Source organism: Barbatula barbatula (assembly GCF_947034865.1).
Source record: "Barbatula barbatula genome assembly, chromosome: 9".
Classification (NCBI taxonomy): Eukaryota; Metazoa; Chordata; class Actinopteri; order Cypriniformes; family Nemacheilidae; genus Barbatula; species Barbatula barbatula.
Window position 1 is genome coordinate 7,406,403 of NC_136772.1, and position 9,516 is coordinate 7,415,918.

The 9,516-nt window shown below is 36.9% G+C and overlaps 1 long non-coding RNA gene across 1 annotated transcript; it reads right to left on the reverse strand.

Moving 5' to 3' along the window:
• Positions 1–2,023: 2,023 nt before the first annotated feature.
• Positions 2,024–4,354, reverse strand: LOC306898979. The gene is made up of 4 exons (XR_013787159.1): positions 4,263–4,354; positions 2,982–3,304; positions 2,763–2,888; positions 2,024–2,652 (listed from the first exon to the last, which is right to left on the reverse strand). It is a non-coding gene; the product is annotated as an uncharacterized lncRNA (long non-coding RNA).
• Positions 4,355–9,516: the final 5,162 nt, after the last annotated feature.

A 9,516-nucleotide genomic window follows, 5' to 3' on the forward strand; every position in this document is an offset into this window, starting at 1 on the left:
AAAGCACTTGACATTTTGCGGCGATGTTCTGCATAATCAGAAGTTGGTTCTACCATACCCGGTAGTCCTCTCAGGCAGTGAACATTGCAATGACCATACAAGATGGTCTTTGTTGCATTGTGCATCCTGTTTCCCAATGATGTTCTTGTTCACTTGTGTTTTAATCTCTTATTTATGAGGAATGAATGTTAATAAAACATTGATAAAATACAAGTTAACTTCAGTGTGTAACTAAATCAAGGTGTAATGTAAAATACCACCAATGTGTATTAAACGCTTTGAATAATAGGAGAAAAGTGTCACATTGTTAGAAAGACGTTTGGTTATTTATGTTCAATTTTATTTTATTTATATAGCACTTTTCACAATGTTCATTGTTCCAAAGCAGCATTACAGGAGAAAATATGAAAACTGAAAACACAAAAAATGGTCAAACACAGCACAGTACATAGTGTTTATATAACAAGTTAAATTATTCAAGTAAATAATATCTAATAAATGCAGTCTCCCGGTGGTTTATTTAGCATATTTTGCATTAAGTGAATGCTTGGCTGAAATATGTGTCTTTAATCTAGATTTAAATTGAGAGTGTGTCTGACCCTCATATAGTGTCGGGAAGACTATTCCAGAGTTAGGTGCTACTTATGAGAAAGCTCGACCCACTTTGGTGAATTAAGTTTTTCTAGGTGTTATCAAAAGTCCAAAGTTTTGAGATCTTAAGTTTCTGAATTACTGTTTCATTAGAGTTCTTTTGTTTGTCTTTGTGCATGTTTGTGCATGCGTCTTCTTTATCTGAAGCAAAGGTCAATAAATGAATAAATATTGACCATAAAGCACAGTCTTGACTGTTCCAAATGAATTGACCATCAAAGAGTTAAACTTCCAAAGCCATCATCACAGCAGGGTGCAAAATGTTTGACAGTATCTGGCTAGGGAATTTGTCATCAAACACATCACAATCCTAGAGAATCTTGTAGACACCAGTGCAACCACGTGTTGGCCTACTAACTTTCTGTACTTGTTGAGCCAACAAGTGCTTTTGAAACTTTTGTATCCTCATTTTCTAAATTAAATTAAAACTGTTTCTATCTTTTACAGTAGATATGACATTCCCAACAAAGTAATTCAGAAATATGAATAGGGTTTCTATAATTTAAAGATGTGGAACATGATCTTTGTGAGACATGAAAATTAACTCTTGTGAAATCTAGCCGATTTTGGACAGCATGTTGTTGAAGGACTCCAACGATATTTAATATGAGGAAAACAGACGACAAAGATAAATCATGTTTGAAGAGAATTGACATTGGCATGACATTTGTTGCCATTCAAAAACAAACGGTTTTAGATTCCACAATATTAGTTCACTATACAAAATATATAGCAAGGATCTGAACCCTGTTTTATAAAAAAAGAGAGAGTAACCAGCTTGATCTCACAGAAATTCGTAACTATTTTACAAAAGTAGCTAATTTGTGTGAATTTATACAACTATTACTGAAGCCCCTCCCCTAACCCCACCCCTAAACATAACCACTACACTGTAAAAAATTCTGCCGTAATTTGACGGTAAAATACTGGCAGCAGGGTTTCCAGCTGCGGACCGTTATTTTACGGTTTCACTCATTTACGGCTTTCTGTAAATTAACGGTAAAATCCTGGCAGCAGGGTTTCCAGCTGCGAACCGTAATTTTACGGTTTCACTCATTTACGGCTTTCTGTAAATTAACGGTAAAATCCTGGCAGCAGGGTTTCCAGCTGCGAACCGTAATTTTACGGTTTCACTCATTTACGGCTTTCTGTAAATTAACGGTAAAGTACTGGCAATATGGTTTCCAGCTGCGTACCATCATTTTACAGTTTTATTAAATAGCATATTTTCAGTAAAATACTAGCAGCAGAGTTTCTGAATGAATGCTTTTTATTTAAATAAATTAAACAACAGACTGGCAAAGATGAGAAGAGGAACCATAAAATTACCAAACAGATATGTTGTGCATAAAGAACCCAGTCTATAGACATATTTAAACAGATAAAAATTTATTATTATTTCTCCATAAACAGATACTGTGCAAAAAGAACAGTCTATAGACATATTATCTAAACTTCTTAAACAATAGAAAACATTGTATTATTAAACCTTGAATGGGCAAAGAACTTTCCACCATCTGTGACCAACTTCACATGCTGGTAGTCTGAAAGATAGGAAAAAAAACTTTAAGCAGAGTATCTATAGAAGGTATCTCTAACCCTACTCTTGGAAAGCTACAGTCTCGCCACGGTGTTTAAAATGAATGAAATGTGCACTGTGTGTCGATGGTCACGTCAAACAAGTTGCCCCAAAAATAACGCAGACTTGTTGCATGATGATGCTCTGCTCGTGTAACTTGTGAATTTTCGTGTAACAGCCACGACTATGCTGATCCATGAGAAAGACAATGGAGCTCAAAATTATAAAAACGCGGTGTGTTCAGCAACACAGAGTACATTACTTAATAAAACGGCCTGCTTTTATAACAGAATGCAATTCAGTAGAGAGGCAACCTTTGGATTAACTGATGAATATTTTTACTCACCACCTTGCCGGTCTTCTTGGAGACCTTTCCTCTGCAGGTATTGGAGACTCGTTCTGGTTTAATTCCAATTAAGCGTCTAGGTTCAACAAATTTTCACAGAATACAATAACCATTTGTTAATCATTCTGATTGAAGAATTTATATACACTAAACAGTGAAAGGATGGAAAACTCTTAGAGGTCGTACCTTCGAAGAAATTCTTAAGTGCAACAAGCCTCCTCCTGATACTGCAGATGGAAGATGTACACTCAAATATAATACGGCCCTCTAGACTAAGCATCCATCTTACAACATTTGCCTGCCCTCCAATGTCTAAAATGAAAAAAAAAAACATTTACATTATAATTTCAATGAACTGCCTTTGAGATTTCTTCATTTGAACAACCGGTTACCGGTGACACTAACCGAGCATAATCAGACGAGGACTGGCAGGTAGAATGAGTGTCTTCTCAACATCAGATGAAGATGCAGTAATCTGTAGAGAAAACACAATACATGGAAAAACATCAAAAAATTACTTCAATACAGAAATTTTAATAAATTACTAGTGGAAAGAAAATGCATAAAACAAGTCCATCTTCATGTTCCTGAAAACGGGACCGCTGAAGATTGATAAGCAGGTGGGCCATCTCTGTGTTATCCGTCTGGGACAGAAAAGTCTTCATTCCTCCCGTCTCTAATGTGTGATTTAAGGTGCTTATAAAAGGTCCTTCAGAGTTTACACCTGACTTGACACAAAAAAAACATTAGATGTTATATAAGGTCACTGACACAGATCGGATAACAGTGAGTTACTTATTGCAAACAGGCACAATTAAACCTGACATGAGAAACATGCATATGTCTCAGAAATGCAGGTGTAGTACTACATATGTGTCCACAAAGCTTGCAAAATAACATTGCTTATCTTTAACACCACGAAACAGCACAAGTCTGAATTTCATTCATTTATATCTGGAGGGATTTAACGTTACCTCAGGTAATAGTCACTTTACGGCAATTTACCAAGTCTTCTTGGTCTAGCTAACGTACAAAAGCATACCACACATGTAATATATTGCGCTAGCACACACAAAACTGTATTTTTTACTTTATTTGAAGTTATTAAGTAAATTATTATGTTATATATCGACGTTGTACTGCATGCGCTTATCGCCAATTTAACGAAGCAAACCACCAGTCTACTGTACCGTATTTGCAACAGAACGTGTGTGTGGAGACACAAAACTCATTTAATAATCAAACTTGAATCCCATGAATTTCTTCAGACGAGACTTGAAATGAAATGTATGCAGCTACGAAAACCGCGAGGTGTCACACTGACTAGAATTCATTCAGCAGGTCCGCCACTGACTCTTGTGCTGCGGAGTAAGAACCCGAGCGGCGGGGGAGGGGAGAGCAACTAGACTGGTTTAGTTCCCATGATCGACTACCTTGTAAATAGCTTCAATTTGAGATTGAATCTGTAACGTTTCTACTACAACTTTTAGTCAAGGAGTGTCGTTGAATTATCTAACAGTTTCCCCCTTCCGCACCGCTTCTGATGCTCGTCAGTGGTGGCCATTTGAGAACTCTCTGGTTTGTGTGTCAGTCTAGGTTATTCGCGCCACGCAGCTCAGTCAAAATATATAAGTTTCGAAGCGCAATATAATAAAATAATAGATAAATACAAATAAAAACACTTACCTTGACAGTGTCTTGGAAGATATGGCCGTCTCCTGGCGTACTCGTGTTCTCGTTGACTTGTAAAAACGTCATCCGTAAATTAGCTAACGTTATAGTTGCGCAAGTAACGTTACTGTTGTCATCGAGCCAAGAGCTTCAAAATATGACTGTTTTGTGTAACAAAATGTAGTTTTGAGAGTTGTTTAGACGAGAATGTATGTGTATAAAGTTCAGATCTGCTGTCGTTTAATAAAGATAGCGTCTATTAAAAAATTTGCTCCAACTGTTTCGGACAAGTGAGTCGATTTCACTTATGCACCCCGCCCAACGCAGCCTCACCTCGGCAAGTCTTTCTTAAAATCACCGCTGGCTGTGATGTCTCTGTTAAAGGGTGTATTTTTTATGAATACATTCTGAGTTATCATACCCGTTAGCCTTTCTCTTCCAAACTTTATTTCTATATCATCGACTGTATTTGTCTGAGGATCATCGATACTTTAAGGTTGAGTAAAACATGGGGTCATTTTGTTTCACCCCTGAAAAAACCCTTTAAATAGGGGATTTAATTATGTTATCCCTTTAATTATTTGTCCATGGGGAAATTGTTTTAACTGAGGGCAAAGTTAAATTGTAGGCCTACAACTTGTATATTTCTTACTGTGCAAACTTATTTTACTTTGTAATAAAGGATTGTGTAAATTATCACAGTAATGTTTTGAATTACTCTGTTTAAATGTAAATCCAGACTAAATAAAGATTAACTCTGATTGCCTTGTTTGCTATACAGCTCTTTGCGGTTAAATTCCGTAAACAGATTTACGGTTGAATGTTCTAATTTTACTAGCGAGTAATTAATTTACAGATCAATGGCTGTAAATTAACATTATTAAACCGTTTTTTAAAAGAACAGTATTTTGCCGTTAAAATTGGCCGTATTTTTACGGTAATATTTTACAGTGTACTGATGAAAGCGAATCATAAGAAAGTGTGAATAAGATCGGACGAATCAATATTTAGCCACCTCATTAAATGAATTAAGAATTCCTGTGAAAATTTGAAAGTGATTTTCCTAAACAATCCCTATGACTTTCTTTGTAAAAAAGAAATAAGTAATTTAATACATACAAGACATGCAGCACATTTCTTTTTTATGGTGAAGAGAATGACGTCAACTACCCGACAGCAATGCATCTGTCTTTAGGAATAATAATAGATTCTCTCTTGCTCTATGTTTCTCTTAACTCATTTGCCTTCTGTTGCTAAAATAGACATGCAATTGGAAAAATCTTCATAAATACAGAAACAGTAGGATATTCTCTATGCATTTGTGGAACAAAACGTGACACTTCATTGAATTCTTCCTTAAAAAATAATTTAGCCTGTTGATTTATGTTCAAGTTTAAAGCATGGTAATCTGTTAGTCAGACATTTAAAATGGGCTTTTCCCATCTCTACAGTAAATTCTCCACAGGCTTGACGATCATATTCAAACTGTTAATAATAGCACATTATACTCAATAAGAAAGCAGTCGGAGCACCCCATTACCAAACACAGTAGTCACTGCCAAGTAGGCACAGACAACTTCCCTTAATTAGCACTCCTTGAAAATAAAGCTATTACGATTGGCACAAACGAATGTTAAAGTCAAAGTCATTATGTATCGTCACTTCTTTAGCAAGGCAAGTCCCTCAGTCATTTAACTCAACTTGAAAAATTCAGTGGATCATGGTTTTTGCAAAAATCTGATATGATATATGATCTGATCTGTTCTGGCTAATGTGGGATTTTCTTGCAGCTCAGGTTTGTTAAGCTTTGTGTGATCTTTAAAAAAAGATCTATGCTTAGATTTATACATTGTTTGCTCTTGCGTTTCTCTAAAACTCTATTTTGTACCTGTCATTTGTAAAGTTCAGATGTTTTTCCACATCTCTGTCAATCCCATTGCACAAGTCTACTCCCTGGCTCTCCTAATGCTCCGCCCATTTTACATCAGTAGATATGAACAGTGAGTCATTTGTGAGTTACGGTTTTAACGATTTCAAGGGTTGTTAGTTTAGGTGGACCTGATCCATGTAGTCCGCATCAAGTCAGATCTTCTGTCAGCACTCCTCTGCTGAGTTGCTAATGTACCAGAATCCTGCATTTACTCTTAGGACCACAACAATGAGACACAACTCAATAAATTAATCATATACAGGGGACATTTTATTTATGAAGTCTGTGATATCTAACTTTAGTGATATGTTGCTCCAGGACGTACTTGAGTCGGCCCATGTTTCTGCAATTCTGAAGCAACACAAAAGGAAAAGTTAATAATTAAATTGGTAGTAACCTTTTGTCAGTAGCATGTAAGAAATGTGATTTGTTTCATAGAGATTCATTGGAAGAATAAACCACTCTTTTTCTGTAATTAATTACTAATGAATGTTGCACGTGCGGGCTTGAATTATTCGTATTGATCTGATAGTTGCTTAAATGATTTTTTTACGATAAGACGTGGGAGTAACATCAAGCATGTCCGCACCAGCAAGTTATAGAGGAACATTTATACAAACAAATTTAGGTCAGACAACCTTCTTAATTCGAATAATATCGAGCGCGCAATAACCAACTATTGACCGAGAAACGTTAGCGTGGATAAAATTGTTTATACTGCTCTGAGTTTTGCTCAGAAAAGCAGGTTAGAAAAAAATATTTCCACCTGACCAAACCCACGACACATTATAAATACAGCACAGACTGATGCCCAGTGGAATTCATTAAAACCTTGCCAGTGTTCCCATGGGACACTTTTTTCTGTCTATACATGTGCTTGTGTTTCATTTCAGAAAAAACAAGGTTTAATTGATATCCAGTACACATCCATTGATACTTCCCGCTATCTTTACCATTACAGCCTGCCTAGAAGACATCTCAGCTTGGATGAAAGAGCATCACCTCCAGCTGAACCCTGCCAAGACAGAACTACTCGTATTTCCGGCACACCCCACTGTGCAACACGATCTCACCATCCAACTTGCCAATAACACAATCATTCTTTCCAAAACAGCCAGGAACCTCAAGGTCATATTTGATGAACAGCTGTCCTTCAATGATCAGATTGCAAAGACAACGCGGTCATGCCAATATGCCTTATTTAACATTAGAAAGATTAGAGCCTATCTCAGAGGCATGCGGCGAAACTCCTTGTCCCTGGTGATCTCAAAGTCGGACTACTGCAATGCTCTCCTTGCTGGTCTTCCTGCAAAGGCTATCAAACCACTCCAGCTGGATCAGAATGCAGGAGACCTCGTTTTCGAAAAGCCCCAAAAGGCTCATGTGACACCCCTTTTCATCTCTCTCCACTGTCTACCGGTTGAAGCCTGTATTTGATTCAATTCACTTATGCTTGCCTACAGGACTATCACTGGATCTGCACCCTCCTACTCTCCTACACCCCATCCCTGCGTTCAGCAAACGAGCGGCTTCTTTTTTTGCCTTCTCAAGGGCAGTAAATCGCATTCCTGCTCATTCTCCTTCACAACTCCTTCCTGGTGGAACATTCTTCCTAACGCGGTCCGGTCAACCACATCTCTCACAACCTTCAAAAACTACTTAAAACCCATCTCTTCTGTGAATACTTGACAGACAATTGAGAAAAAAAAATAACTTAGCCTCTCTCTTGCTCTTAACAGGTATTGTTCTGGCTTTTGTTGAAACTAGTAACGTATGAGCACCTCTTGTATTATTGCTTCTGTATGACATATCGCTTTATTGCTCCCTGAACTCTGTAAGTCGCTTCGAATAAAATAATCTGCAAAATGACGATGTAAATGTAATATATAGTTCTTCCCTGATTTTCGTCTTTTCTTCGTGACAGAGAGATTAGGTTGTCTTTTATAGCAGATTCTCGACACTCAACTCTAATGCGTGCTGTGATAGTCTGGCCACGGGAGAGTCAGACTAAGACTGGTTTGGCAGCATAGATTCATCTAGATGAGTAATTCAGCTCAGACTCAGAAGCCCAGGAGAATAAGCATGAAAGTGGCTTACCTGCACTGCCAGCAGCACAACCTCAATGAATACGTAAACAGAGTGAAAACACTTACAGCAGATCAGCTTATATACTTGATCTGAATCAAACGGTTTATTGAATTAGGATTGTGTTTAGGAATGTTGAAGATCAAAAGGAAGATTTGTTTGTATGTAGCAAAGAAAGCATATTTTTTTAAATGAATTGAGCCTACCTATAATTTTATTGATAATCATTATTTGGCCAGCTTAAAAAATGTCTCTTAAACGTCTTTTATTCTATTTTCATTCTTTTATCCCATGTGATGTCCACACAAGAACTTTGTGATTGATCATTAGCCATAAGCATTAATGCAACATCATGGTGGCACAGATGGGTTTCTTCACAGCTGTCCGGCATAATTTGGCACAAGTGGTGCTCTGTCATTTCCATTTATTACACTGTCACGTATAATACTGTTGTTTTTATACTCTGAGATGTAAAAAGACAGGCACAAGGAGATCAGGTGGCACAGAATGACAGCCACTGTGTGATGCTGAATATTACAAACACTGTGCAATGGTAAACTGTATCCAACAGCATCTTTAACCAATAAATGTTCACATGGAATCACCATTGAATGAAACGTTAACAATGACCAACAAAATATGTTTATCCAGTAACCAGCCTTAAAGGATGTGGTTAGTTGAGAAATAAATATGTGAATTTGTCCTATGATGTGACAGCAAAAATGTAGAATTGTATTTCTTATGCTAATTTATATTATAGGCTAAAAATGAATATTCATATTATAAAATAATATATTATTAACCTTTTTGCTATGTCATATACCCATGTGCACATCAGATCTCAATACTAATTCTCATCCACTTATAATGCAGATTTTGCTTTAAGGGCACTCTGATAGCTGTCATTCATGGTGTCATTTTATCCTCTGGCTGAATCTGTTGGTTCAACTGTGAATCTGTCGTTGAGCTGTTGGACAGGGGGTTTACACCGAAGACATTATTCTGTCACAAAAGAACCTGTCAGGTTTATATTCACTCCTTGTCTCACTGGTGTAAGTGTGAAAATGTCTAAAATAAAAATGGTTATAATCTTCTTTTTAACTCTTATATTTTAACAGTTATGCATCACATGTCAACTATTCCACCTACAGAGATCCATTGTGCAGATGAACCACCAGACTGACATGACACCGCGGAGATCTGCCAGTCATTTTGTCACTGGCCATTGAAAGTGTATTGGACACACGTTTTTTT